This window comes from Balearica regulorum, chromosome 10 (genome assembly GCF_011004875.1).
Source record: "Balearica regulorum gibbericeps isolate bBalReg1 chromosome 10, bBalReg1.pri, whole genome shotgun sequence".
Lineage (NCBI taxonomy): Eukaryota > Metazoa > Chordata > Aves > Gruiformes > Gruidae > Balearica > Balearica regulorum.
In genome coordinates this window covers 12,199,320-12,212,518 of record NC_046193.1, presented here as the reverse complement: position 1 = coordinate 12,212,518, position 13,199 = coordinate 12,199,320, and the positions used below count along the sequence as shown (strand labels likewise).

Below are 13,199 nucleotides of genomic sequence, written 5' to 3'. Positions count from 1 at the left end.
CCTGTTGTTCATCACTCTCTGTCTCTCTTCTATGCAGTATAATAATGTCGTAAGGGTTTATTTATATCATCATAATTGGTTGCTGTGGAGACAATCATTATGTCACAAGTATAGGCCAGGGAGTTTTGGCTGAAGAATTAATTACAAAGGGGCCATGGAGGTGAGCCCTGTTGTTTTAGTGCACACTGTCATCTTCCCACTCACATCATGGGCCATCTGCATCCACACGCATGCCCAGCTCCACCTACAGATGTTGGTCCCATATGTGGCAATGTGCAAACACAAGCTGACTTGCTCTGGAAAAATCTCAGAGCAGAGTTTTTTATCCACATAACAGGGCAGTGACAACTGAGGGGAGAGGAAACACAGTTGTGAACCACAGGAAAAGTTTGGAGCCAGTAGGGGTAAGGCAGAGGACAACAATGATGCTCCTCAGTATCTTCCACCCCACCCACCCCTGTTCTTTAGCCTCTCCCAACACACATGCACAGTAAAAATCCCTCTGAAGGGGGTTGCAAAGCACTCGGTGACCCATGGGGACTAATGAACACTTCACACAAACCCATTATTGTTACTCACTCATCAAAGCTGTTGTAGATCATCTCACTGACTCAGACTTGTAACACGGCTCAACCAAGATCTACTTTTCTGGATAAAATCTTTTGTTCCATAGGTTACTTCCAAGGTCGTGACACCTAGCACAGTATAACAGCAGCCTGTCATATAGGATGATGTGGACTTCTTATACACTCCATCTTCAGGATGTGTTTGTCAACGGGTCATGGTCTGCTTATGTCTATTGTATAATCAGAAGGAGCAAGCAAGAGATGAAGGCAAGTGTTTTCTCTGTGTGCCTGCATCTATCCAAGGTCAGCAAAATCACTAACAGACTTCCCTCCTAGCCAGATCTGATTGAAGGTGAATGTAGAAGAGCTGATTGGCATTAGTGGGCTCTGGATAAATGGAGCTGTTCGCCTTGGGATCGTGAGTTCAGAGGAAGGTCACTTCACTGTTGACCACCATTCGTTAGCCTCTGGCAGCGACTCAACAACTTCTGTGAAATAAGGAGCCAGTCTTGGCTTGGGTCCCAGTGGAACGAGCGTCAGAGTCACCGCAGTTGGTGTCCTTGCTGGACTTTTGGCTGGCTCCACAGGGAAATAACGAAGCAATTCAGAGTGCCCATCCTCACGGCTTAGCACCTTTCTGGGAGATCACCCTGGAGTAACGCAGGGGGAGTTTCTGATGTGTCTCAGTGTAGCTAGGCACAGAAATGACTGCTGAGCTCCAGTTCTGATTGATGGGTGAAGATCAGACATCACCACCAAAGACTTAAAACGACAAAAATCTCAAACTAAAATGGGGGAGGTGGGAGAAAGGACAAAATCTCCTGTGGAAGAAGTCAAGAGAAAGGCAACAGGAATGAGTGCAGAGCAGCTGACATGAGGACAGGAGGTGGATGGTGGGGTTAGAGACTTGCATGAGGACCCCTCTCTGCCCCGTGACCTTTGCATAACTTTGTTCTTGAAGGGGGAAGGAGAAAAGCCTTTCCCACTCTCCGATACCCCTTCTTCCCATGCCCAAAGCAGGTGTGGGGTCTGCAGCAGTAGAGCTGTCCTATAGCCCACTCCCGTGTGCTCCCGCATTGCTGTGGCCACAGTGGACCCCGGGGAGGGAGGGAAATGCTAGCCAAATGAACTGTCCAGGTGGCCTGTGGGTCTTAAATTGAATGTCCTGGTATATATTGAAATAAATGCAATAACAGGCCACTATCACTTGCGTGAAATTTGCTTATTGTTTTAAATCATCATTATCACCATCGTAATTAAAATCAAGCAACAGCTTAAAGAAACTAATGAATATTTTTATACATGAACTTATCACAGGAAGGGGGGGGGAACATAAAGTGAAAATGTGCCTGTATTGCTAATAAATATTATTGGAGGGACTCCCAGCTTTTCACATTACCACAGTGTGATATGACAGCCTATAATGGATTACTCAACTGCCCGAAGCCATTGCAGGAATAAATCCCTTTTAATATTCATGTGCGGTCTTTGAGAAAATAGATGTAAGCAGTTAATACTTTTCTATAGACAAAACAATGCAGTTTATCAAAACAAAATGTGTGCTTGAAAACAAAAATCGCAAAGCTCCTGGACTCATTCTTTTTTTGCAAATCAGAAAAAATAGGACCCCCAAAAAAGACAATTTGGGACACGATGGTGCACAGAAAGGAACATGGGGAGGGACGAGATATTATCAAGAATTGCCAGAAAGGGGGGAAAGGCATAAAAAAAGAAAATGAGTAGTTAGTGAATCTGTGGTTGTAAACAGGGCATCAAAGCAGGGTGTTGTGGGAGGAAGGTGTTGTTTGGCAGTGGGGCTGCTGTTGCCCTGTAAAGCACTCACTGGGACAGGAGGGAGCATAGGGGTGGCAGAGGAAGATCAGGCACTTCCCAGGAAGGAGGCGCAGTGCTCTGCAAGGTGCACGAATTGAGGTGATGTTAGGGCTTAGCTGTGTTTATAGGGGGGTAAAGGATACATTAAAAGAGGTGAACAGGAAAGCTTGCATGGGGCCAGCTGAGGGCTGCTCCTTCCCAGCCCTCTGCTCCATCTTCCTGCTTTTCCTTTTACAGCTGATCTATAAGACCTGCCAGGTTTTTATCACTGGTTTGTTTGGGGTTTTCTTTCTTCCTTTACACAGTGGAACAAGGGAAGCAGCAGTGTAGAGGAGCCTTTGTGCCCTTTTGTGAGGTAGGGATTAAGGGAAATGGACGTTAACCCTTCTTGCCCCAGCTCTTTGTGGTCAGTCGATGCTTGGAGGGAAAACCAGAAAGCAAAACTGTCTCAGGGGCTGGAGGGAATGGCTGCAGCCTCTTGGAGGTGAGGGGGCAAATATGAGAGACTTGATCTTACAGAACCAGATGCAGCTGAGATGCAAACCCAACTTTTATTTGGCCGCCATGATCTGTGGCTATAAATGTCTGTAGATACATCTGAAACTGTGAGGGAGAGAGAGGCAGAAACTCTTCAGTTCCCCTCCTGCTGTGAGATCTAGGCAGCAAAGACAAGCTTAAATTGAAGCATCAAGAATAAATAAGGCCCCCCTGGGACTCATGCTGCTTTGATATCTGTGACTGCCTGGTGGGCAAAAGAGTTGATTCACAGATACCTTCTGCTTGCCCATGTTCAGAGAAAGCCTGTGATGACACCCTTTGCCCCTGGCACAACCACAGCAAACGCAGCTTGGGGATCTATCTTGCATCAGGGTAGGTGTGGTCCAGGCTGAAGGAGATAACATGTTCTTGAACCAAATTCAGCTCAAAATGTAGCCCAAGAGACCAACACTGCTCTGGACACTGCAGGACTTGGCCAAGTCACGAGTCTGTAAAGACCCACAGGGCACTTAACTTGACCTTCTTGCCAAATGCCACTGACTTCCATGGAGCTACTTGGAGGAATTCAGGATGACTGTGTGTTGAACCAAACACAGCACCCTGAGATACTCCCATACTCTAGCAGGGCAGGGAAGGGGCACTATTTTTTAAGATATCCAATTCTATAATAGTAATTCCGATCATTGAGACAAGAAAAAAAATCCATGAACTTACCATGTTAGCATGTCAGACCACTCAACTTGCTCAGATTTTATTCTCACATCATATTCATGGAACAGTGGGGTTCCCCATCTGGGCAAAGGTTCAGCTGTGTAACCATTTACATTGCCAGCAGCGTTGGAAAGACTCTGTAATTAGAAATATTCCAGGAACACTTGTACAGACATTTTTCTACTTCTCTTTATTAATTTATTGTAACAGAAAGTTTGTTGCTGTAAACATCAGGAGTGTCCCTTTAAATGCCAGATAGTTTCATAGACTGTATTGGGTGATATAAAAGTGGGCCAGTTTTATAGGTCATATTCTTCTTTGAAATGGAATAGGTCCAGGAGACAATTGGGAACCAGAAGGGGAAAAATTCCTCCCACTCACCTCCTTCCAGCAGAGCAGAGGTGTGTCTTGCTTCGAAAGGAAAAGAAAAAGTTTCACCTTCTAATTGTTGTATTGAGTAGCTCATTGACTGCACTTTTTGTTCAATACCTTTTTTACCACTCAGATTGTCTAATCAAAGGCTTTTTCCTTCCTTGGTTTAGCTTTGCAGCCTCTAGCATTGATCCAAAATCAGAAACGAAAGAAGAAAACAGGCTCTGGGAAAAGAGAACACAATTAACACTCAAGCAGCTTCATTTTTGGGGGTGCCTTTAAACATCTTGCACCTCTCAGTCTATTCTCCCATTCTTTTATTTTTCCTTTTGTGTTCAGGAGGATTCTTTAAGGAAAGACTTTAAGAGCAGCTCAGGGAGAAGATTAAAGCACCCGTCACAGAGAAACAGGTTACTTTTTGTGTCCAAGTTCTTAATCCACTTTATTAAAATGTTCCAAATCTTCCTTCAAGAGGAGAGATCAGAAGGACATTTCCCTGTCACCCCTGGCATGCCTTCCTTCCGGATACTTATGCTTCATTAGAGGCTGAAAAAAAGCCAAAGTCAAGGCAAGGAAAAGAAGAGAGAACAAGACTGCAGTGACTGGTTAATACGGGATGTGGAGCCTTCCACTTCATGGTCACTGGAACTGCTCTGGCCCCAGGCTGGAAGCAATTGAAAGCTTTTCCCATCTGAAACACTTGTGTGAATTGAGTCAGAGATCTCTGACTATTTTTACCTTTGATGTTCCAAGAAGAGAAGAACATTTGCAGTGAGCAAAGCCAAGCATCCATCCAACCTGCTGTCCCGTTGCTGACAGCAGCACGGAAAGGGCACAAAAAAGGGTGAGGATATTGAGTCTGCTTTGCTGTATGCTCTACCTGCTCCCAGAGACCTCAGGCCTGATATTTCCCACCTGAAATAATGGATCTCTGTGGTTAATAAACCTTGATGGATTTTCTTCCATAACATTGTCTAATCTTTTTTTTCTACATGTCCGTAATCCTTCTCTGCACTAACATGGCCCTTCCAGAGCAAGGCTGAAGGGTATCAGCACAAGCTGATCAGTGGGTGCGTCTGATCTCTAGGGGTGCCCAGTGAGTCACTTTTTATGTGTTTATCTTTGAAGGATTTCATATTAAGACCCCTGGAACCAAGTGTATGATTCTTTGGGCAGCTTCAGGAGATGTCTTCAGGGAAACAAGCGTAGATCAGGTCTAAACCCCGTCTTGGATCTATCACTAACTCCTCACCCCAAGATGCTTCATCCCAACCCTCCTTTCCTTTCCCTTCAGGCTGCTCACGTAGGATTTTCACAATCTGTCTACCCTAATCCAGAGATATGACCACAACACCATGCAGGAAATAAGTGAGACACACTGTCTCTGATGGTGGAAAACTAAATTAAGGACAGGATAGAAACCGCCACAAGTAGCCATGATAAAGGTCTAAAGAGATAACTGCCATGATGGCTTTTCCACGTATCCCATCTTGGATTCAAAAGGCTACTTGCATTGCATAAGTAGCTGCTATTTTGTAAAGCTACTGTATATGATGCAGACACTCCTCATGCTTCCTCAGGGTACAATTACTTTCTTATCTGCCTTGTACTGCTGTTTCTCTTCAGCTGAAGTAAGTTATCCAGCATGAGACTGTAGGGTTAATCTTTTGAGTAGAGAAAGTCTAAAAGGCTGGAGAAAAGCATGGCAGTCTAAGAGAACGAAGAGCAAGGAGATGACATCTTGGCAGGCAGAGTCAGAGCATAAGGTGTTCCTGAAAGACGACCATCGCATTTCCCATCAGTGCTGACTCATAAAATGGCAGGTTCATTAAAGGTGAAATACACAAAAACTACAGCTTGAGCAGCTTCATACTCTGCAAAGCACCTATGCGATTGGCTTTTTCCCTGCATCTTGACTCTCCTGAGTCAAGAGTATCAAAGTAATTTGATTTTAAAATGTGTCATCCTGTTAATAAAAACACAGTTGAAGGTTACATTTTATTTATTATTCAAATTACAGTAGCTCTTCAAGGCCTTGGCTGCAATGCATCCCTGCTTAGTTAGCAACTGTCTATCCACAACTTGAGAGGCAAGTCCCTTCTGTTCCACACCCCAGAGACTGCCACATCACCGGGGGAGATTTCCAAAGGGTTGCGAAGGTCTAGGTGCAGGACCCTGTACTCCTGACCGCCTCCAACATGTCTGTGCAAAATCTCTCCAGCCAAGACGACTGGCGAACACTGCAAGAAAGGGAGCCCAGAGCTAAGATCACTTGCAACAGACTCCAGCCACTCAGTGTCACTGCTGTGCCTTAATCACAAATCATCCCTCTTCTGCTTTCGTAGCAGGCGTACTACCACGTTTTGTATCCAGTGACACTCCTGTTCCAGGCATGGTACTGTACAGCAGTCTAGCCTGCGGCTATCTTGGTGTCCCATGTTTATCTAGTCTCTCCTGATGGCCTCCACAGCATATTTGCTCTATTTTCAAAGCCTGTTTTTGAGCCACTTTGAATTCCCTTTGTGCTTAGAGATCTGCCTCGTTCTTTGAGCTCCATGCACCCTCACCAGCAAGGTTTTTAAAGCAAGGCTGTAGCTGGAAGTTGTCATTGATACGTGATGCAGAACAAAATCCAGCTCGCTCGAATGCAGCTAGATTGGCTCAGCGGGACTGACAATAGATGAACTGGGTCTTATCAGTGAAGGGAGCAGATACAACACAGGAGCAGCATGCAGGGAGCAGATAGGAGCACTGCGAAAGCGGACGGCCTGGCTGGTGATAGTGTGTGTGTGTATTTTTTTTTCCCCTGGCTGTTTTTTTAAAGCTGCCACCTTTCTGACCACAGTCACTGCATTAATGGGGAAAAGAAGTAAAAGTGGCAGACAACCCGATGGAGGAGTGCTGTGACGAAAGGTCTCAGTGGGGCGCATTTGTCCGAATGAGCCACTGACTCGCTGGGCGATTTATTCCTTGCTCCAAATGCATTTACTGGATTTAATGACAAGTTGGTGGCATTTCTGCAATTAATCCTATCAAAGGGAGGTGATTTTAGATGGAGCTGGTCCCGTATTTCCTACCCTGTGTTTTTGTTTATGAGGAGAGGGGCTGCCAGCTGTCTCCCAAGTCAGGGCTCTACAGTTCATGGCAGTAACAGTGGGTTATTAACCAAGTGTCTTCTCCTGACATGTGAAACCAGCACAGCTAAAAAATACAACCTCAGATTGTCCTAACAAGCAATCTCCAAACTGTAAATATGCAACAGTGAGAGAAAGTATTTCTTTGCCAGTGAAACACTTTAATGAGTGGATGGTTCAGCAAATCTTTTATGCAGCTGCTTTCCCCTCTGCGGATACTGAGATTTATGGTAGGAAGGGAGGAGAGAAATAAGTAACTGGGAGAGTGCAGTGCCTGTGTGGTTGGGTTCCACCTCATACTCTGGTTTGACTAGTCTTCTGCAACTCTCCTTTCCTTGGATAAACCATTAATGGTCCCATTCACTGGGGACTTGGAGCCAGGAAATTAAGTAGCTCCCAGTGCCAGAAATCATGACTTGGCCGAGACAAGAAGGAACAATCCCTCATTCCAATGGGGGTACTGATGACACATACCCAAAGCTTTTAAATATCAAGTGCTCTTTGAATATTGATGGCCTCTTTTGGAGAGAGGGGCAAAGGAGAGAGAGACACTGGAGATGACATTTTTGCAATTTAGAGTTTTTGTATGTTCCCTTTGAACAGATAGGTTCTTAAGCTCTTTATCTTCTGACCAATTAAATGACATTTCTGATGAATACTATTCCCCAAACCAAAATGACAGTATCTGGAGGAATATCCAAAAGAAACAATCTTCCTTCCTGATGGTGGTGGACTAAAAGGCAAAAAACCAAAGCCCAACATGCATTTTCCAGAAAAGGTATTAGTAGCAAAAAAACCCACCAAAACAAGCTATACAAAACAGCACATTCACAACTGATTTACGAGCCCTCTGAGCTGGTCCTTCAGCCACTCTTCCTGTCATGATGAAATTTTCACTCCCCTTGGACCTGAGTTCCCAGTTGGAGGAGAAAGCTCACACCTTGACTTGCCCTTTGGCAGCAATGTACTCATCTGGGGAATCTGCTGTATCAGTGACAGTATAGAGAAATTCTTGTTCTGACATTGCATCATGTTTTGAGCAATTTTATGGTTATAAACTCAATAATAGTCATCTTTTGACTTTAAAAAAACCCAGAATATCTCTAAAAACTGTGTTACCACACCTTGGTGTTGCAAACTGAGCCATTCAGTCTGTTAGCTGCTGGGAAAAGTTTTATCAAACATCGTCTCCAAAAGCACTTTCTGATTCATACTTGTTTGCAAAGGCTCTGAAGAGAGACCAGCCGGGCACAGAGACTTGAAGGAGGCCCCTGAAGGAATGTGAAGGTCTTGCTGTTGAGGACACACAGATGAAAACATCAGCAGAATACATAAGATGTTTTTTGCACTTTCCTTATTTATCCAAAAAGCTATTTTTGTTTATTAAAACCTAGTTACTAGCTGAATCTCACCAATAACCTGGAGTGCTTGCTTGGTTAATTTAAGCAAGCAGAGCTTTGACGAAGTAATTTTACCGTCCTCGGGGATCTGCCAGCTTATGCCGGTCTTCACTATTTCAGATGAAATTGAGTTAATTTTCGCTGAAATTGCTTCTTAGCAGACAAACACATTCCCCATCATTGCGAGCTTATGCCTCTGCAGCTCTATTATTCTTTAATTTACACACCCCGGCAGCGAGGGATTAATGCCTGAGACATACAAAAGGCTACAGTGTGGAGAGGAGAAGGGGAGGAGAGAGAGAAAGAGAGTGGAGCTCTGCAGGGAATAGGTAATGGTGTTTCAGTTTTATAGTCAAAACATTTAAAGTTTGGCATTAATACGGAGTCAACTCTTGTTGTCCTTTCACTCTGGAAACGCATCGTCTGAAGTTGCAAGGCAGAAAACATCTCAGCTGCTCAGCCAAGCCAGAGATGATGGCAGGCCCCTGCAGGATTGCCAGGTTGAGAGGGCAATCACCAGGATATTACAAACTGCTCCACATCAGGAACTGATTGCTGGGGGTCAAGGCAGTGTGCAGTAGAACCGCACAGGAAGGCCACATTTCACCTTTGCATCTTCCACAACGCTCTTGCTTCAAACAGGAGTTCCCCCGGGAAAATACTGCTGCCAAGGCGCTGGGGATGCCTCCAGATGCTCAGAAATTAAAATACTGGGTTCTCATAAGCATCCAGACAAAAATATAACTAGTGCCAAAGCACCTACAAATGGGTGGAAAACACGGATTCCACTATCTGGCTTTTCCAGAGAGAACAGGCAGAAGTGCCACGTTCAGCCGTCCCTGTAAAGTCTCAAGAGAGATTTTAGAGTAGCAGCATTTCAAGTTAGTCCCTGCTGATGATTGATCAGAATAGCAATTATGCTTTTTTTTATGTTATCACTTCAGTTTTCCTTCCTTAATTAAACAGCTAACCGTTTCCATTTATTGTATTGAGAGCAGCCCTGAGGAGGACCTGGGGGTATTGATTGATGAGAAGCTCAACATGAGCTGGCAATGTGCACTTGCAGCCCAGAAAGCCAACTGTATCGTGGGCTGCATCAAAAGAGGTGTGACCAGCAGGTCGAGGGAGGTGATCCTGCCCCTCTACTCTGCTCTTGTGAGACCCCACCTGGAGTACTGCGTCCAGCTCTGGGGTACCCAACATAAGAAGGACATGGAGCTGTTGGAGCAAGTCCAGAGGAGGGCCACAAAGACGATCCAAGGGCTGGAGCACCTCTCCTATGAAGACAGGCTGAGAGAGTTGGGGTTGTTCAGCCTACAGAAAAGAAGGCTCTGGGGAGACCTAATTGCAGCCTTCCAGTACCTAAAGGGGCCTACAGAAAAGCTGGAGAGGGGATGTTTACAAGGGCATGGAGTGACATGACAAGGGGGAATGGCCTTAAGCTGGAGGAGGATAGATTTAGATTAGATATTAGGACGAAATTTTTCCTTGTGAGGGTGGTGAGGCACTCGAACAGGTTGCCCAGAGAAGCTGTGGATGGGTTCAAGACCAGGTTGGATGGGGCTTTGGGCAACCTGGTCTAGTAGAGGGTGTCCCTGTCTATGGCAGGAGGGTTGGAACTACATGATCTTTAAGGTCCCTTCCAACCCAAACCATTCTATGATTCTATACATCTCTGAGGTACATACGGGTTACTAGATAAAATATGGCAATGCCGATGGTACCAATGTGTTGGTACACACATAGCAATGCCATAATGAGCTGTTTAAATTCCTCGCCTTCCTTTGAAGGCCTGCTCTTCCTTCCCCTTCTCTGACTACTACCAGTGCCACATCAGTGCCACAGTACATACCAAGATCCCACTCCACTGCTCACACGTCCTACTTCCACACAAACATGTTAGTGCTTTCTCCTTGCTACCCTCTGCTCATGAGAAGCTCTCTATCAGCCTGCATTATTGTTCTGCCTTGAAATCTTTTCTTGTTTCCTCCTTCACTGTGATGCCTACCAAATCTGTCCACCACAAGGAAATTGCTGATGTGTTGGACCACTGCACCTTACATTAATATTATCTCTTTGTTGTCTAATATCCAGCTGTTCTTCCTGGCTTTTTATTAGATGGAAAGCTCTTTGGGGTAAGGGAAATCTTGTGCCCTTGGCTTGAGTACCCTGTCATCATAGGTGCATGCCGCGAGGTCTACAAATTTAGCAGCAGAAAAAGAAAGCTCTTGGGCGTCAAAGCAGGGCAACTGTATGAAATGTGGTCTTGTATTTGGAATGTATATCTTGTGATAGACAAGAGACCAGACAAGGAGGGTCCCTTCCAGGCAAGAACTCTTTGTATCTTTAGCCTGAGAGATGATCGAGTGAGATATTTTTTGCTATACAGTATAACAGACCTTCCAGCAGCCATGGCACACCAGTTTCCCTTTCAGGGCTCCCCAGGGATCATCTTCCCTTCTGCTAATGTCCCAGGTGTTTGGCTGTGAGGCCGGTGGAAGGAATACTGCTTTGCTCCCCAGATTGTGGGCAACTCTGGCCCCTTTCCACACCAGAATGACTACACTTGAGTCAGCCTAACACTAACATATTAAGGCCAAGTTTCCTTTATTTGATAATATTCCCTCCTGAGGACCGGTAGCTGTGGATGGGATAGCTGTGGGGAAGGAGGTCCTCAGTATGATTCGTGTTAAAGAAAATGAAAGGAACTCTGGTTCCCTCCAGAAATAACCTCACCATCTTGCAGGGCTAGCACCAGCTCTGCTGCACAGCTAGGAAATCCCAGCCTCTGGAGCAAGTCCTTGTTGAATCCAGGAATAGGTCATGGTGAGAAAGGAGATGTTATTGCTTTGCACTAGAGAGACACTCACGAGAAACACCTGTGCAGTCAGAGCAAGGCCAAATCTGAGAACAAGAGAAACCCGCTCCCCATATGCAGAACAGGAAAGGGAAGAAAAAGCAGGAGAAAGACATTAACGGAAGAGCAGTTCCATTGAGGTGAGTCGTAAATATTGAAACACACAGGGGAATTTCAGCCACTTGCATTTGGGGTCCAACTCATATTGGCTGGTAGAAATTCTCTCCGTTGGATCTGCACACCCATCTCTTGAAAACACTTGAGAATCAGCCTAAAAATTTCTACTAAACCAGTGGTCTAGTAGGACAGGGTACCACCAGCAACATGCCAACAGCAAGGACGAGCAGGACCAGTGGCTCAGGCAGGTATACTTTGTCCTCTCTCTGCCATCCAGGAGCAACTTCTGCCATTTTCCCAGCAAAGTTATTTCAGAAATCAACTCGTTTCAGCTCAGCTGACTTTTAGCCTCATGCATTTTTATACACTCCCTGCAAGAACGAGAAGGATATTTACATTTTTTAATAAGCCTGACAGTTTGAAAGTAATTGGGGATTTATAATGGGTTTGTTTAGGTCTTTTTGTCCACTTGAATTCCAACTGCTAGTCTTAGGCCTAACAAGCAATATTATCTCTATGGTGATGAGGGAACCTCAACAGGAGGCCCTGAAGCCAAAGAGGAAAGCTGGTGTGTTTTGTTATGTTATTTTTTTTTTTCCTTTGAACCTGCATTTTAAAGCAAAACCAGCATAACAAAATTTAAAGCAAGAGCAAAATTCCTCCAGACATCCAGTGCTCATAACTCTTGCTCCTTCTGCTGGGTCTCCCAGGGGCACATAAGCCAGTGTCTGATCTCTATCAAGGTGGTTTTTTTTTTTCTTCCTGGCAAAGTTTTGCATTTATTTGCTCTATTATGGTTCTAAAATGATCTTAACCCTGATTTTTCTTTTGGGGGAATCAGATGTTTGGTGGTAAGGATGGAATTAACCTGAAAAATGCAAGGTCTGGGATCAGATTCGTGCAGCTGAATCTCAAGGATTCAGTTCTGCTTATTCCTAAAATGAAAAGGCAGCTGTACAGGGTGGAAGAGAAAAAGGAGTGAAAGCTGAGAAGGGATCTGATCCAGTTGTGATAGCAGTGAGGACTGCTATCAAAAACAGAGACTCCTGGGAGGCTCTTTGCCTTCCTTGACATTGCTGAGGGACACTACTGAGCCTGCAGTGCAGATTTGTCCCAGGCTCCTCTAGAGAAAGGCTGTTACAGGTGATAATGCTCTGAGCCTAACTTTCAGATTGGGTCCTTACTTCTTTGTGCCTCAGTTCCTCACTTTCTTAAGAGAAGAAACAGCAGTCCCTGCCTTCTGCAAGAGCGAGGGTATAAATGCAACAGAGATCAGCAGGCCCTAGTGTTGAAATGGAGTAGGAAGCATCCACTAAACCCCACAAAGAACAGTGATAATGAGGAAAAAAATAACAGGAACTAGCACCCCTGATCAGCAGACATGAGCACATGGGTTCATTTCAGCAAAAGTGTGCACCGAGCAGTGGTGCTATGGAACGTACCTGATATTGTCAAGGGCAGAGTCTCTCAGTTCACATCCTCTCCTCCCTGTGCCTCAGACCTCCATGGCATGCAGGGCATGCCAGCGAATCGCTCCCCATGCCACATGTGGCTAATCTTTTATCAGAGCAGCTAAAGCTGTGGGAAGAATGACCTTCATAAGCAAAGCAAAGAGGAGTGGAGATGTTGCCATTTGCCATTCATTGCCCTTACCTGCTCTTGACTGTGTGCTTTGAGTTGAAACCTGTGCAAGATATACAGCCAAGGGGTA

The 13,199-nt window shown here is 45.1% G+C and overlaps 1 long non-coding RNA gene across 1 annotated transcript; it reads right to left on the bottom strand.

The window, feature by feature from the left end:
* Positions 1-928: 928 nt before the first annotated feature.
* Positions 929-4,193, bottom strand: LOC142603183 (uncharacterized). Its single transcript, XR_012837058.1, has 3 exons — positions 3,990-4,193; positions 3,612-3,745; positions 929-1,387 (listed from the first exon to the last, which is right to left on the bottom strand). It is a non-coding gene; the product is annotated as an uncharacterized LOC142603183 (long non-coding RNA).
* Positions 4,194-13,199: the final 9,006 nt, after the last annotated feature.